Source organism: Balaenoptera ricei, chromosome 19 (assembly GCF_028023285.1).
Source record: "Balaenoptera ricei isolate mBalRic1 chromosome 19, mBalRic1.hap2, whole genome shotgun sequence".
NCBI lineage: Eukaryota > Metazoa > Chordata > Mammalia > Artiodactyla > Balaenopteridae > Balaenoptera > Balaenoptera ricei.
This window is the reverse complement of record NC_082657.1, coordinates 54,012,737-54,030,496: the sequence shown is the minus strand read 5'-3', so window position 1 is coordinate 54,030,496 and position 17,760 is coordinate 54,012,737.

Here is a 17,760-nt window from a genome sequence, read left to right as displayed (position 1 = left end):
AAGAAAGTAAATATCTTTTTTTTTTTTTTTTTTGGTGCCAATGTACAAATCATGCAATAGAGCAAACAGACATATAAGGGCAGAGGGAGAAAAACAGAATTCAGTAGATACATAGAATTTTAACTGAGCGGTATTATGACAAATATGCAGCATGTTCAATTAAATTAAGTAAAAATGGAGGAAGCCCCAGACATCCCTTAATAATACTCAAAATGGCACAAAGGCAGTCATTTGGGCTTCTGTGTAGATCCTAGGTCTGCAATCTCCAGTCTGCAGGTCAAATCTGCCAGCTGCCTGTTTTTGTAAAAAATATTTTACTGAAACTCAGTCCCTCCCGTTTGCTTACATATTGTCTCTGGCTGTTTCAGCACAACTCTTTTTTTTTGGAAGGAGATAGTAGCCTCTTTTGCTTGAGAAAGGGAATGTATTCAGACCCTCTGTGATTTGAGGATTTAAAAAGGAGAAGCTGGACTTCCCTGGTGGTCCAGTGGTTAAGACTCTGCGCTTCCGCTGCAGGGGCACGGATTCGACTCCTGGTCAGGGAAATTCCGCATGCTGCACAGTGCGGGCACAAAAAAAAAAAAAGGAAAAGCTGCCCAATTCTTAAGTGTGGATCCACTGAGAACGAAGAGGGGTGGGACCTGATTTGAAGGAGCTGGATGCTCAAACCAGTCCAGCTCCAGGGTGTTACTGGTAGGTGGTACTGAATGAGGATTGAAAGAACTGAGTACCACAAACTGCAAACCAGGGTGTGCTCGGAGAGGCTTAGGCTGACGGGTCACGCTGCCCTCCCCAGAGGAGCCCCTGCGGGATCTGCCCCGGCTGCTCAGTCTCATTGTCGGTGGCAGCGGATGTCCCCCTCCACCTGCCTGGCTCTGCACACATCTTGCCCATAGCAACCTCACTGGCCAACAAGAAAGAACTCACATCCCCATTTCTCCCTGTGCCTGGGGTTGTATCAGTTTTGCGAATCACTTTCTATTCCAGAACTGAAGCTAGAAAGATTATTTTTCCTGTTAAATGAGTGGAGTTCAGAGAACTCAGCCTGCGTGGTCACACACGTGCCATCTGGAATGCCACCTTTCCTCCTCCTGAGACCCAGCAGGGAAGAAAAGGAAGAGCCTCAGACAAAGACGAACAATCCAGACAGAGAATAGGGGGCCCTCGAAGAGGGGGAAGAGGGCTACGCAGCCCTGGCGGCTGCAGGCTTCTCTCTGAGGCGTTGCCAACACCAACTGGAACAATTCAACTCAACTCTGACACTAAGTACCCAGAATTCACGCACACCCCATAACTTACGGGCTCAGTTCCACAAGACTGTGCCCACTTCAGACACCAGCCATGAATGGGGTGCCCAGGCTACTCCCACCTCTTCCCAACCAGCTACAGGTTTGAGGTTTCCCATGGTCCCCTCTCAAGTTCAGCATTTGCTGGAATGACTCACAGAACTCTGGAAAACATTTTGCTTCCTGTGGTTAAATTATAGTTCAACAAGGAAGCCATTAGACTGATGTGGCTTATCTAAGCCATCCAAAATCTAAGCCTGCAAACGCCTCAAGAGAACGAAATCTACACGCTAAGGACAACCAATCACAAACAGCCAACTAGGCTTTAAGCTATAGCCAATCACACTTGTCTTACTTTGCTTCTACCTTTTCTCTGTAAAAGTCTCTCCCCAGCTCCCAACCACTTCTGATTTGGTGCTGCCCAATTCAAATTGATTTTTGCTCAAACAGACTCTTAAAAATTTTAATATGCCCCGGTTTAGTTCTGGTGTCAAGAGAGGGAACCAAAGGCGACCCCCGACAGCCCCCAGGAGCAGTGAGCGACCGGGGAAGGTACCTGCTGAGTCCCTGGAGCTGGCTGTTTTCTCGCTGCCTCTGGAGGTGCTGGGCAAGTCCTCTCGGTCCCGGATCCTGGACCCGCAGCTCTTGCCTCATGAGCTTTCCGACCATCTGAGCATTTCTTTTTCTGGCCTGGGTCCGGAAACCTGCTGGAAGGCTGACTGGGTCCAGAAATTGCATTGGGTCTGGGGCCAGACTGGGTCCCATTTAGAAACTGGAGTGGGTCTGATTTAAACTGGAGTGGAGCTAGTGTGAGCCCTCACGTGAATAAACGTGTTTTAAGTCTGAACTAGTAGGTTAACCACACCAAAGGTAATCGTGAATCACAGTGGCCTCAGTGGAGTCCCGTAACCATCTTAGATAAGCTTATCCATTCATGAGGTGCCCTAGAGAGGGTGTTCTCAAGCAGGCACTCATTATAAAGGGCAGAGGGATAATAACTTTACCTCCTTTACAGCTTCTGGTGACCAGGATGAGACCCCCTGGGACAGTCCGCTCGCTCCAGAGCCAGCAGACAGCATCCTGGGAAAACTGGCAGAAGCCGGCAAAGGGTGACAGTTGTTACCGAAGTTGGCTCTTGCAGATCTATCTCCGTGGTGCCTGGTCGAGAGGGAAAGGTAAAATTTCACATCGTTCCTTCCTTTCCGAATTCAGATTGGCAGGAAAAACATTGGTTATCGTTCGTTTCTTTCCCAGGACAGCTATTGCCTTCTTGTTTGTCTCATTTTGTGTCCTGAGAACTTGGCTTGGCAACCATCTGGTTGGTGGTCCCCCAGATATAGCCAGACAGAAGTCTGGGTTGCACCCCATTTGTGGCTGGGGTTCTACTGACTGTTGCCCCCTCTCAGGGGAATTGTCTAAGTCTCTCTTCCTTTTGGCTGTCTTTGGGAGTGACTTTGGATCTTGGGAGAGCAGTATCTTTTGCACCCTCTTTGGGGACGTCTCTTATATCTAAGCGGTTATTCAGTATTGCCAGGAGTATTTACTGTTGTCCTGGCTGAAACCTGACAACATATTTGAAAAGATTTTTTTTTAAAGTAACTCTATGGTCACGTAGGGGTGGAAAACTTTTCCTTTCTTTCCTTCTAGGTTCTTTGGCTGGTCTAGTAATTAAATTGACCTAAGACGGATTAACAGGAGAAAAACCAATTTTGTACATAAGGAAGTCCCATGAACTTATGAGACTCCCTGGCAGTCAGGTAGTCGAGGCTTACATACCTAGCGAAGGAGAAGGGGTTAGGGGTCCGGGGCCTCAGAGGGGAGGAAGACATTTCACAAGAAGATGAGAAGAACAAATGTTTGGTAAACAAATGTTTGCCTTGCCATGCAGATAAGTCTTGCTGATATAAAAAGTTATCTTTGGCAATAGCTCTCTTTCTGGTACAGACCCCCTATCTAAATTCTTTTAGGCAGTTGAGAGGGAGGGAAAAAGCTCTTCTTGGGTCCGCTGGGCTCTAATCCGTCTTAGCTGAAAATGACCCACACGCCCAAGTGGCACACTCTGGGGTAGTGTATTCTGCTCCCCTTTGTCAGAAGTTGGCCAAATTGGAAGCTGATATTCCGACTCATAGAAACTTATTTAAGGCCTTCTCCGCTAAACTAAAGTGAAACTATGACCCGGAGAGAAAGAAAAACATTCTGAAGCCTTTGTGGAAGGATTTACTAAAACATTCCAAAGACAATCAGCTCTAAGTCTAGAAGGTAGGAATCTTTTGATTTCCATCTTAGCGGAAGATCTACTTCCTGATAAGAAACAGCAAATTGAGGGTAATGTAGTTGAATGGCTGGGTCAGCATCTTGACATGGTATCATTCAGGTTGCAACCCAGTTCTCTGAGGAATTAAAAACAACTGTACTTGTCATACAAATTGAGTTTTTACAGGAACAAAAATATGGCTCTAGAAACAAATTCAAAGCCCGCCTGTTATTTTACCAATACCAAAACCTTCCCTGTTCATCTCAGAAGTCTTGCAGATATTAAAAGATACCTATTTAAAAAACAAAAGCCCTTCTTGGGGAAACTTACTTCCTTTCTCTGTTTCTCTAAGATGTAAATGTTCCCCCAGAATTAAGGCAAGGGGCCAGGTCTTTGTGTCTCATCATCAGTGTAGGCTGCCCTGGGACAGGGCATAAACTTGAGTGAAGCAGTTCCCTTTAGTCAAGGGCAGTTCCTCAGGAGGGCTTCATCTGTGAGCAGCTGTGAGCAACAATTCCAGCAGCTGGGATGAGTACCTACATCCCGGAGGGGCATCTGTTTGCACCACCACATCTACTACAAGGCTGTTACCACTCGCCCTAGGCCATGCAGATAGTAAATGGCAAAGGGTGACATCAGAACCCTGCCAGCCTCACTCCTTCCTGTTAACTGGAGTGGAGACTTTTTTTTTTCACATACATTAAAATGTACGAATATTATTTTGATTTCATAATCAATCCAGTTAACATATAGTTTGGACCTAAGAATGTAAGTAGATTTATTTTATAAAAAGCAATTTAACTCAAAAATTAAAATATTATTTGAGATTGTTTTCTCACAGTGTTTAATACATCATGTTAACTAAGAATCCTACAGTGATCTGAGAATTCTAACATGGTCTGAACTGATCTGAATACTTTTTAATACTTTGAGGACCTTTTTTAAAAAAAAATATTCCAACCTGATAGAGACAGGGCCTTGTCCTCACTAAGCTCATAATTAAATTCTACCTAAAAGGCATTGTGGGGATTCCTCCTGCTGTTTTTTTTTCTTAATTTTATTTATTTATTTATTTTTGGCTGCGTTGGGTCCTTGTTGCTGCATGCTGGCTTTCTCTAGTTGCGGTGAACGGGGGCTACTCTTCGTTGTGGTGCGCGGGCTTCTCATTGCGGTGGCTTCTCTTGTTGCGGAGCGCGCTCTAAGTGCGCGGGCTTCAGTAGTTGTGGCACACGGGCTTCAGTAGTTGTAGCTCGCGAGCTCTAGAGGGCAGGCTCAGTAGTTGTGGTGCACGGGCTTAGTTGCTCCGTGGCATGTGAGATCTTCCTGGACCAGGGCTTGAACCCGTGTCTCCTGCATTAGCAGGTGGATTCTTAACCACTGTGCCACCAGGGAAGTCCCTAAAGCTTCCCTGTCTTAACTCTGCTTAATGAGAAGGGTGGACTCTGTCTGGTGACCTGGGCTCACAGGGGTAGAGTCTTTCTGATGACCCTCCCTGGCGCTTCAGCTTACCTCACTGCCAGGAGAAACATCTCTAAACTCTCTTCCCCAGTACTTGAGCTGTAAAGTGCAAAGGATCTTCTGAGCAGTTTAGTAAGAACTTTCCTAGATTGTCAACATGGCTAGTGTACAAATCTTATACTCTGAGAGCTTCAAGCTGCTTTTTAGGGCACAGCTGAGTCTCCGAAATCAATGCAATTTAACTGTTTGCACATGCGTTGCCAGATGTTCATAATGGCTTGACAAACATCTGGTATGGCTACAAAATTTGGATTTAGAGTCTAAACAGATTGAAGTAGAGGATTCTAAAGTGGCGCTTACGAGGCCCTGACACTGTGTACCAAGTGGCTGTGTATGTGCATACATGTGTTTTTTGGGAGAAGGGCTCACACTTCCTTGATGGGCTTTGTAAACCCCACAAAATACAGGACCACTGGTTTAGAAAACAACAACAACAAAACCAAGACTCTCTTTTTTTCCTCTTTTGTCACTCACATGTCCACTTCTTGTTTTTTCCTGATTTTGCTAAAAATTGGTCCTGGGTTGATACTTAATATGAGTCCAGGGACTGTGGTGTGTCATGTGGGTGACAAAATGGACAATCTTGATCCATCATTAACAGCATGCACCTGGCAGTTGGACCACACCTTCGTGGCCCAACTCTGTTCTTCTCTGCTCGTCTGAGAGTTGGGCATCGTGCCGAGAGCTTTTGCCCTGTTTTAAAACACTTATTGGGCAATTTCTTTGTGTCAGGCTATTAAAAACATGTATCATCCTTTTTACCTCTGAGCACTCTGAGGTTGCTATTGTCCATTCCCTCAGATGACTTTTTTTGTTGTTACTAAAACCAGAAAACTGAAGCTCAGAGACTTTGAGGAACTTCTCCTTGGTCACATAGAAAACAAGTGGTAAAGTATATTTAATAAAGTCCATTGATGCACTTGTTCTTGTTTATACTGTAGGGCTCTTCCTCACTCCTTTCTTAAGGAATTCTCTGAATGGTGAAGGAAGACCCTGGAAATTCCTTTTAACTTTAAGCCTGGGAGAGGGGGACTGTTCATATCTAGGGGAAGAAATATCAGAGGAGGCTGAGGGAGAGAAGAGAGGGCTGAAGAGGCTCTCTGCTCCCTTCCCCAAGCCCACACCATTGACTTGGAAAGGAAAGGTCAAGGGCAGAATTTTGAGAGTTGAAAGATCTGGGAAGAATACTCTAGTCAGATTTCCTTCTTTTTTCTAGGAAGGAAAATGAAGCTGGGAGAAAGGGACTGACAATCATTGCCACTCAGATAATTTAATAATCAACATATCCCCTCCCCATTATCTTTTCAGCCTGCCCTCATATATTGACACGTCCAAAGCATCTTTATGCCCATGCTGCCTCTTTAGTCCTAGACTTTCAAGCCTACCACTCTATGACTGCACAATTATTTGCTGTGTAATAAGCACACATACTATGTTTGTGGGAATAAAATGACTACCTTTTGCATATGTTTCCACTTATTGGATTATCCTAGGAGTACCCCAAAGGTTCACGATCTGGATTGGGAGCCCTCAGAATAGGACTGCCCCAAAACTCAGTGCCAGGAAGCAAACTGGTGCTAAGTAAACCTTTCCTTTGTGCCACACACATTGTGCTTTACACATCCACACATCTCATCCCATCTAAACTTCTGACAGTATGAGCTTGGTACAAGTATACCCAGTGTTTACAGATATCTGAAACTTAGTATCTGAGAAGTTAAGAAATTTGCTTCATTTCACCTGGCTGTTAGTCATTGGTAGAGCTCCTTAGGTGAACTCAGGTTGACTAATTCCTCCTCTTTTCCCCTACGTTAGGCTACTTTCCAGTGTTTGTCATAGCGGGTGAGCACACAGGATTTGGGATCTGAGAATCTGGCTACAGTGGAGCTGAGAATTGTCTCCAGGGGCCTGACTAATACTTTGGTCCCCTTGGAGACTGCAGCAGATGCCTAGGGTAGGGTGTGTGTGGGGGCGGTGGGTGGGAGGGGAGGTCATCTTCTCTACAGTTGGGAGAATGGGCTCACAATGGGATGACACAAGCAAAGAAGAATAAGAATAGCTGGCATCCATTGGATACTTAAGGACATCTGCTAAGGCACCTATGGACAGTGTCTTATTCAATTTTCACAATAACCCAGAGGGACAGGTACTATTATAATTTCCACCTACAGATGAGAGAATGAGCCTTGCAGAAGTTAACTTGCCCCAGTTAACTCAGGCAAGTTTGATGGTTAACTAGGAAGTAAGGAACCTTGATTGGTACCTAGGTCTGTCTGACCTCAGAGCCTTAATTACTTTACTGCACTGCATCTCATATCAAGAGTGATTATTCTTTCTGTGCCACCAACTTAACAACTGCTAAACCACAGAAATCTTTTATTTCTGGGCAGTTCAGCCAAGTAAGTTTTATCCCCTAATGACACAGTTCTTTTGCTTAGAGAGCTGCCAACCTGATATAACTTCCCTCTCTAGTTGCTGGTGGTTATTCATTCATTCAGGGCTGCTGTTAATTTTAATGAGTTGTTTGACCTTTGACCCCTATAACATTCATCTGATGAAAAAGAAGTTTCTTAACATGGAAAATCACCAACAAATACCAAAAGCTCTAGTTCAACCAAGCCAGATATGCTTGAATAAATGTCCACAGAGCTCAGGAAATGTCTGCTTGTGCCCTTGGCATTTGTACAGAGACATTTAACTCCAACACAATCTTTACTATCATTAGGTTATTACTAACTTACTAGTCTTAACCAGACCATCAGCTTTGATTTTTCTGCTGGCAAAAGAGCAACTTAAGCCTTTTCACATATTCTACATTACTGGTACTACAGATCTCACCCCATTACACACACACACCACACACCACACACACACACTCATACTTTCTCAGCAAAAAAAGACTTTTAAGATGCTAAAACAATAAAAACACTTAATGCTCTAAAATACAGAAAGGAAACAGAAACCTTCCACAGTGGGTGGGGTAGGGGTGGGGGGTAGGAGTAGGCTACAAAGACAGTAGGAAGAATGTAAATTAAGCATAAAAGAGGATTTCCCCTCTCTGAAGTTGGAGAGATGTTGTTTGCCAAGAATGTCCTTTCCTGAAGATGCCTGTGAATAGGATTAGTTTCTTATTTGGTAATTTTTGGATTTGGGGAAAGAATCTCTTGAATTTTTAAGTTTTCCTTCTGTAACTTTTTATTTTTTCCTTTGGCCACAGCACACAGCTTGTGAGATCTTAGTTCCCCAACCAGGGATTGAACCCTGGCCCTCAGCAGTGAGAGAGTGGAGTCCTAACCACTGGACTGCCGGGGAAGTCCCCCATAACTTCTTGACTTACATCTCTTGACTGAGCTCTTATTCTTTTGTTGTGAACGGATTGCTAGGAAAAAGTAACTTAGTGGAAAATATTTAAATGAAGTAAAAGGAGGAAAGTATAAGTTGCTTCTGGTCAGAATTTCCCTACAAAATTTGTCATGAGTTGCTTTCTGCTCCACTCTTCTAGGACTGAGTCTCCACTGTCATAACCCACTCCCTACATTGGAACTTGGGATGAAGGCTGGTTTTTGGGTACCGGATCCACGTTACTGGCAAATGAAAAAGTTCTTAAGACTTTGTTTCTACTTCACAGGACTATTTTTCTCTTTCTCTTTGCCCCACCCCCTTCCTTTGAATTGGTGGACGCACTCTGCTAAAAGTTTTTGTTTTTCCTACAAAGCTGCAACTTAGATCAATGGAAACCTCCGTTACTGAAATATTAAGCTTTCAAGTGAGTCAGTAGGGGTAATTGTAGCATGTGTTTCACAAGCACCAAAGTATCAAAATTAAATTGGTCCATTGAAGTCCACTTGCATATATAAAACTTTTTCTCAATTTAAAAGTAATAGAGGGGCTTCCCTGGTGGCACAGTGGTTAAGAATCCACCTGCCAGTGCAGGGGATGAGGGTTTGAGCCCTGGTCCGGGAAGATCCCACATGCCGCGGAGCAACTAAGCCCGTGCGCCACAACTACTGAGCCTGCGCTCTAGAGCCCGAGTACCTCAACTACTGAGCCCGCGTGCCTAGAGCCCGTGCTCCGCACCAAGAGAAGCAAGCCACCACAATGAGAAGCCCACGCACTGCAACAAACAGTAGCCCCCACTCACCGCAACTAGAGGAAGCCCACGTGCAGCAACGAAGACCCAAAGCAGCCAAAAAAAAAAGTAATAGATGCTCATTTTATTTTTTAATTTTTAATTAAAAAGTGTTTTATTGAAGTATAGTTGATTTACAACATTTTGTTAGTTTCAGGTGTACAGCACAGTGATTCAGCTTTATATATATTCTTTTTCAGATTCTTTTCCCTTATAGGTTATTACAAAATATTGAGTATAGCTCCCTGTGCTATATAGTAGGTCCTTGTTGGTTATTTATCTTATATATAGTAGTGTGTGTATATTAATCCCAAACTCCTAATTTATCCCTCCCCTCCTTTTCCCTTTGGTAACCATAAGTTTGTTTTGTATGTCTGTGGGTCTATTAATAGATGCTCATTTTAGAAAGCATGCAAAATAACTAAAACAAAGAAGAAAGTAAAATTCACACATAAAATCCTGTCACCAAGTGGTAACAGCTATTAGCAGTTTAATGTATTCCCTTTCAATCATGTGTTTTTGGTAATGGCTGCATGTCTAAAAATCTAGACCAGGGCCTGATCTGTTGTAAATTTAATAAATATTTGTGTTATGTGGACAAAATGATTTGTGCATTTCACGTGACCAGAGTCTGTTGTGTTTTTGATTTCTGTGAAAGTTCTGTCAGTTACAGCTATAAACAACATTAATCTGTTGTAAGTTACTCCTGCTTGATTTCCTTGTATGTTTGACCTTGAAAGCCTGCTCTCTGGACTTATCTACATAAATCTGAGGGTACATGTTAATAGTACTAATAGATTAGTTAGATAATATAGCCACATGTTAATATTAATTTTAATCTGTGGCATGCCACCGGAAGGAAGTGGCAGCATGCAGTGTTAGGAAGAGCACTGGCCCCGGCGTCACCCAGATAGGGATTTTAATTCTGGCTCTGCAACTTCCAACCTTTGTAGCCTTAACAAATTACTTCATCTCTTTGAGCCTTAGTTTCCTCATGGCTAAAATGACATAGTGGGAAATTCCCTAGCAGTCCAGTGGTTAGGACTCGGTGCTTTCACTGACATTGGCCCTGGGTTCAGTCCCTGGTCAGGGAATTAAGATCCTGCAAGCTGCTCGGCGCAGCCAAAAAATGAAATGAAATAAAATAAAAGAAAATAAAATATTTGAGTTATCACACAGTGGGACTCAAAGAATTTTTTTTAAAAAATCATGGCTTGTCATGCCATATAAGTTTTTAAAAAATATTTATTTATTTATTTATTTGTTATTTATTTGGCTGCCTCAGGTCTTAGTTGCGACATTCGGGATCTTTGTTGCGGTGCTCGGGCTTCTCTCTAGTTGTGACGCACCGGCTCTAGAGGACACGGGCTCAGTAGTTGCTGTGTGCAGGCTTAGTTGCCTGGTGGCATGTGGGATCTTAGTTCCCAGACCAGGGATCGAACCTGCGTCCCCTGCATTGGAAGGTGGATTCTTAACCACTGGACCACCAGGGAAGGCCCTGCCATATAAGTTTTTATTAGTGAAAAAGCCATAATGTTATAAGGTTAAATAGTACCCTGGCATTTTCCCCCCAAATGATATCATGCTAAAAGACAACAAATATTAAAATTGAGTGTTCACTCTTCAAAGGGGAACCCTAGGGCTGATTTTGGTTGCTTATTCTGGCTAAATCTACACCTTGGAAAAAACTTCTGTCATTTTAATCTTCATCTCATTGTTCTCTGAATACTCAGGAAATTTCTTTTCTCAGAGCCACCTGATATTTGAGTTTTGAGCACTTGCTTCTAAAAAGATGAGAGCCCTTCTCTCCCTAGTTCTTGAAACTCAGTTTGCAGCTGATGGTAATTTTCATTTTCTAAGCATCTCCTATGAGCAACAGACTGTGCAATGCCTTTCTGCCTGCACTGTCTCATGAAATGATCACAAGAACTTTAATTTAGTGGGAATATTATTCCATTTTCTAGATGTTATGAAATATTATCTGCATTTTACAGATGAGGAAACTGAGTCAGCTTGTGGGTTGCTTGCTCCCTGTCATAAACCTGGTTTGATAATTAGCTTTGCCATTACAAGGCAAGGAGAGAAGGCGGTCTTGTCCATCAGTTGTCACTAGATCCCTGTGGTCAGTTGGTGTTGGGGGTCGAGAGGCTAAGGCAGGGAGCAGTCGATCTTCCCAGACCCTTCCTCAGCTTGGTGCCCAGAGAAGGCGGAAGCCAGACCGCTGCCCCTTTCTCTCCAGGAAGCTGAGCAGGTGCTCCTGGAAGACGCCGAGCCAGATGAAAAAGTGGCCTGGCGGTTGGGCCAGCAGCCCTCCCTGTTATCGAAGCCCACTCGCAGTGGCCGGAGGAAGCGGACCCTTCGGAAGGCCAGAGCAGTCTGCTGCGGGTGCGCGTGCGTCCTGCCTGGTCAGCTTCAGCACCCGGCCCGCGTGGACAGCGACGCGCGCTGCAGCCCGTCCTGCCCTCCTGGCGCGCCCCCCCCCCACCCCGCCTCCGGTACCGGGTACTGCCGGTGGGCGCTTCGCCGCAGCCCGTACACGGCCACCTTGACCGCCACCTGGAGCAGCACGGCTAGCAGCATGCCCAGGCGCCCTGCACCTTCTTCCCCAGGACTTCCCCGGGCTGTCTCCCCGTATCCTTAGCTGCAGCCACTCCCCAGCGCAGGGCCCCATCCCTCCGTCCTCTACGCGCCTCTCTCAAGCCTCTCTCTCAAGGCTCTTGTTGCCTCTCTCAAGGCTCTTAGGGATGTCAGCGGGGAGGCAACCCAAACACAGAAAAAGTTCCAGAAGAGGGTGCTGATAAGTATACCCCTTCATCAGGCTAAGGGCTCTAGTCAACCTTGGAGTCTGTCCTTTTGATGTCACTTCTTGAGACTTGCTAAAACTCCTTTGTTGTAACACCTACTTTATTTTATTTATTTTTATTTTTTTGGCTGCATTGGGTCTTCATTCCTGCGCCTGGGCTTTCTCTAGTTGTGGCGAGCGGGGGCTACTCTTCGTTGCGGTGGGCGGGCTTCTCATTGAGGTGGCTTCTCTTGTGGCGGAGCACGGGCTCCAGGCGCGCGGGCTTCAGTAGTTGCGGCACGCGGGCTCAGTAGCTGTGGCGTACAGGCTTAGTTGCTCTGCGGCATGTGGGATCTTCCCCCACCGGGGTTCGAACCTGTGTCCCCTGAATTGGCAGGCGGATTCTTAACCACTGCGCCACCAAGGAAGTTTTCACCTACTTTATTTTAAAATATGTTCATCCTGGTTTTTTAATTATATGTATTTTGGGTAACTTTTTATTTAATGCTGGTCTCTATTGCCAGTTCTTAGCGCAGCTTGAATTTGTGTAACCCAAATGCATATACCAAATGTCATAATAGCATTACCTGCTACTTGTGAGGCTTCTTCCAAGCACCTCTCTTACCCCCACAGTCCCATTCTTTTTCTTAGCTTAATTGAATAATTAATGTTTCTGAAATCAACTATTACCAAAAAAGAAAAATTAACTGTTTATTTTTTAATTAATTAATTAATTTTTATTTATTTATTTATTTTGGCTGTATCAGGGTCTCAGTTGCGGGCTCCAGAGCGCATGGGCTCTGTAGTTTGGGCATGCAGGCCCTCTAGTTGAGGCGCGTGGGGCTGAGTTGCCCCGTGGCACGTGGCATCCTAGTTCCCCAACCAGGGATCGAACCTGCATCCCCTGCATTGGAAGGCGGATTCTTAACCACTGGCCTACCAGGGAAGTCCCCTAATTCTGTTTATTTTTAATCCTAACAATTTTCTAAGGTAAATACGATGAACCCCTTCACATTATTGCTTTACTTTTATTGTGTATTTACAAATTGGGAAGGTATTCAGCGAGGTAAAATGACTTCTTCCAGGTCATAGAGCATGGATGCTGGTATTCAAACGCAGGACCAACTGACTCCAAAGTTAGTGGCATCACAGGGCATGCTGCCTCTTCAGTTTACACGATCTATTTGGAAAGCAATTTTGCACCATGATGCAAAGTGGCTAAAGTTATTCCTACCCTTTGATTTAATAATTCCACTTCTGGAAATTTTTTTTTTCTTCTTTTTGCCACTCCGTGTGGTATGCGGGGATCTTAGTGCCCTGACCAGGGATCCAACCCGAGTTCTCTGCAGTGGAAGCACGGAGTCTTAAACACTGGACCACCAGGGAATTCCCTGGAACTCTATCTTAATAGGGGAGAAAAATCTACAGTCAAAAAGAAAGAAAATTGCCACAAAATGTTCATTACAGCATTATTTACAGGAGAAAAATGAAAAGCAAAATTTCCATTTATTTATATAAAGACTATATATTTATATTTAGATGTTTAAGTAAAATTCCATTTGTAAATGTATTAAAAATTGCAGTCATGTATGTGCTCAATTAATAACACATTGGCATATTATGGAACCATAGAAAGTACATTATGGAAAAGTTACGAAAATGGTTAAGTAAAATAAAGCAGGGTATAACATTGCCTAGTGATATAACCTCTACAACTTGGCATGGGTGGTGGTAAAATTAGACGCTGCTGGATACATGTGCTTAATAAATATTAACTGGATAAATGAGTGAAAAAGACCAAGATGCAGGATAATTTCTAAATGTTTTTTCTTACTCTGCAATTTTTTCTATCATGAGATGTTTTGGTTATTTTACGGAACAAAACTGTTCTTTTTAAAAGTTGTCGTATCCAGAGTGTTTGCTTGCTCAGAAATTGTATTTTCAAATTTCAACTCACAGTTCTGTGGATGATCTGTCATTTCTACTGATAGATGAGGAAGTGGGGGCCCAGAAGTTTATTCTTGCCTAAAATCACACATGTAGTAAGTGTGGAGTCTAGGTCTTCTGACTCCAAGTCCCTTGACCTTAAATGACCTTGAACTGGGCTGGCAAGATACAGCCTCTGCACTGGGAGACAGGAAATTGAATTCCAGTCCCTGCCCTGTCCCCAGATTGCTGGGAGATTTGGGGTAAGTCACTTCTCTCAGGGTCTCTCTTGGACTTTTGCCCTGATGATTCCTAGGTCACTTTCTTTTCCATTCTCTCTTTCACTGGAGAGAGGGGTGTATTAAAAGAGTTGTTCACCCTGTCTGGCATCACTCTCTCTAGTCACTCCATCTTTCATCTCCTTGTTTTATTTTCTTCGTTTGTCATTTTAATTGTGTCATTTGTTATGCCATTTTGTCATATTTTCTGAAATGATCTTGTTTTTTCTTTGTTTATTGTATGTTTGCCTATCTAGATGTAAGCTCTGTGAGGTCGTAACCTAGGCTATCCTGGCTGATACACAAACTCCAACTAGCTCAAATGCTCATAGAATTTACAGAAATAAAAACCAGCATTATGATAAACTCAGCATTATGTGAAAACACACACAGACACACACACACACACACACATTTCCTCCCTTTCTCTCTCTCTTTCTCTCTCTCCCCTTCTCCCTTTTCCCTTCCTGCCCTGTCATTGCTCATCACTGCTTATATTTGTTATAATACATTCTGCACATTGCATCCAACTGGAAGGGAAGTATTCTATCAGAGCCCTAAATTCACTTTGTCCCAATTTAGTGTCTCCAGCAAAAAAAAAAAAAAAGAGTTTCATTACTCCCAGTGTCCATTGGCAACCACTGGGAAAGATTCTGATTGGGTTTGCCTGGGCTCTGTATGTCTCCCTGAACCAGTAGAAGTCAGCTATGCTTGTTTGAGTGTGTGCACAATTTTTTTTTTTATTAGTGTATATTCAATTTGGTGTTTATTTCCAGGAATTTATTTAAATCCGTGCCCATTTTGTGGGTTTCAGTTTAGGTTAAACTAGATAGTAATAATCTGTAAATTCACAACTTTCATATGTAATTAGAGCTACTAGTATTTTCTTCTCAGACTCCAGTGGAGAATCTTGCTCTCCTCCTGTGAGCTAGGTTGTAATATCCTTGAGTGCAGATACCATAACTTACTTCCTTTCTGTCCTTCCATATTACCTAGCACGATGCTTTATAGTTAGTAGGCGCCCTTTGAATCTCTTACAACAGACTAAATGAGTTACTTAAGTAGCTAAAATTGGTTGGCTTCTTCATTCATTAGATGTGCTTTATTTGGTGATGATTATGGAAGTTCTCACTAATGTGAGAACAGGAAAAAGTTTCTATCTTAATTTTAATTTCAGAAATGTTATTCAGCATTGTTAGAGAAGAGAAAGGACACATTGAACCTTGAGATATGTTCTCCTTTGAATCCCTAATTTGAATCTCAACTATTGTTTCCTTTAACTAATTGATTTTTACTTTGTACCTCATTTAATGATATGGATGGAAGCATCTGTGATGGGTAGAGAAATTGCTCTTAGTATTGTTCTTCACACAGATGAATTGTAGATCCTACCCTTGACTTGAGTTAAAGGGAAACAAAACTGCTGGAATCAGCAGAGACTATCTCTGGGCAAGTAGCTACAGCTTTAGACACTTCCTCTCAGACTGTGGTGTGTGGTCCAGCCCTGTTGGCTTGCACTAGATGCTTTTAGAAATGAAGAATCTGGGGGGCTTCCCTGGTGGCAAGCCACAACTACTGAAGCCCAGACACTGCAACAAAGAGTAGCCCCTGCTCGCGGCAACTAGAGAAAGCCCGCGCACAGCAACGAAGACCCAACGCAGCCATAAATAAATAAATAAATTATATATATATATATATATATATATATATATATATATATATTAAAACAAACAAACAAAAAAGGAAATGAAGAATCTGGGGTCTCAGTCCAGATCTATGGGGTCTGCAAGTTGATAAGGTTCCCATGAGATTTTTAAGCACAGGAATGCTTGAGAAACATTTCTTTAGAGATTAGAATCAGCTTTTTGGTAAATCTTGTAGGGACTTGACTACTTTAAATATAACTGCAGGAAGCCAGGGGTTTATACTAGGGATGACAATTATGTAGTATAAATGTTGGTGTCCTCCTACCATGAACTTGTGAGACATTGCTAATTGCTCATGGCACTCTTTCTACCAAGTTTCAGAATTCTCTATGCTATAGTCCAGGCAGCTTCCAAGGAGTGGGTGTGGCTTCTGGTTGATATGTTGGCTAAGTAGTAAAGTCAAGGTCATGAGTCTGACCCTGGGCAAACCAGATAATCTCTTAATCTACTCCTTCCAATCTTGCTCTGTCTCCCATCCATCTGCCCCTTGTCTTGCTGACTCATCTTGATTTGCCCTCACTAACTAACCTTCCTCTGTTCCTTTGAATTAAGCTTCTTCTCTTGAGCTTTCTGGTTGGGGCATTTGGGGGAAGATGACCTTATCTATCACCATCTCCTAGGTACCCAAACTCTGACACTGACTTGTGTGAACCGGAGTTGTCTTTATTTAACCCTTTCAAAGCAGATTCAGACTGAATGCCTCATCAAGGTCAGGTGTTGGCCCAAACTGTTACCCCAGATGAGGGAACAGGGAGATGGATTAGAGTCCACTTCCATTGCCTGTTTGAACAGGCTTGACCTTGTCACAGCTCCTTCTGAGTTGCTAAGGATGTAGAATCTGAGTCAACTTGTTGGCTTCTGGTCACAACTTCACTAATCCTGGGGGTGATTTAGGGCAAATTACCACACCTCTCTTCTTCAGTTTATTCTTCTGTGAAATGAAATAATTCTAGAGCCTAAATCCCTAGATTGTTCCAAAGATAAATGAGAATTATGTAAAATTGAGCACAGTGTCTGGAATATGCTACTCATTACTATCTATGAATCTCATTATTGTCATTATCTTTAAGGAGACTGTGGTTGTGTTGGCTTAGGAAGTTGGCCAGCGTCCACCAAAAACAATTGCAGATACAAATTTTTTTTTTAAGTCTCCTCCTCCCCCTGGACTTCTTTTTTTTCACCGTGCTGTGCCGCTTGTGGGATCTTAGTTCCCTGACCAGGGATGGAACCCAGGCCCCGGCAGTGAAAGCGCTGAATCCCAACCACTGGACCACCAGGGAATTTCATGGACTTTATTTCTTTATTGTCGAGTAAAACTATCCTTGTAGTACAGCTAAATCACCGGTTTGATTAAATCCAGGCTATTTCCCCCTGAATTTCGCCAAGTCTGATATAAACCAACATAGTTTAAATAACTGTAATCAATACCCACATACGTCCACATTGATCAGAATTCAGGCTTTATTATTGTGCAATGTAAAGAACTAAAACTTAATTCCAAGCATACATAATTAAAGTTTGTAGAGAAGGATTTTGTTCCCAAAACACAATCAGCATTTAAAGGAAAAAAAAAAGACATTTATTTGAAAAACAGAATATACTTAGAATTGTTTGCTTGTAAGAAGCCCATTTCCCCCAAGTCTTAACTTCGTAATTTCATATTAAGCAATGACGTTACTTTACACAATCTAGTGAAACAATTTAGTGGGAGTAGCAGAATAATAAAAAATAACATAGACATGTGACTCCAAAATAATATTATTTAAATCCAGCTTTCAACCTCCAAATAGAGATTGCTCATAATAGACTTAAATATATGATTGTTAAATATATATAAGTATGTAAAATATGTTAAAAGAAAAAGGAAACTAACATGTAATA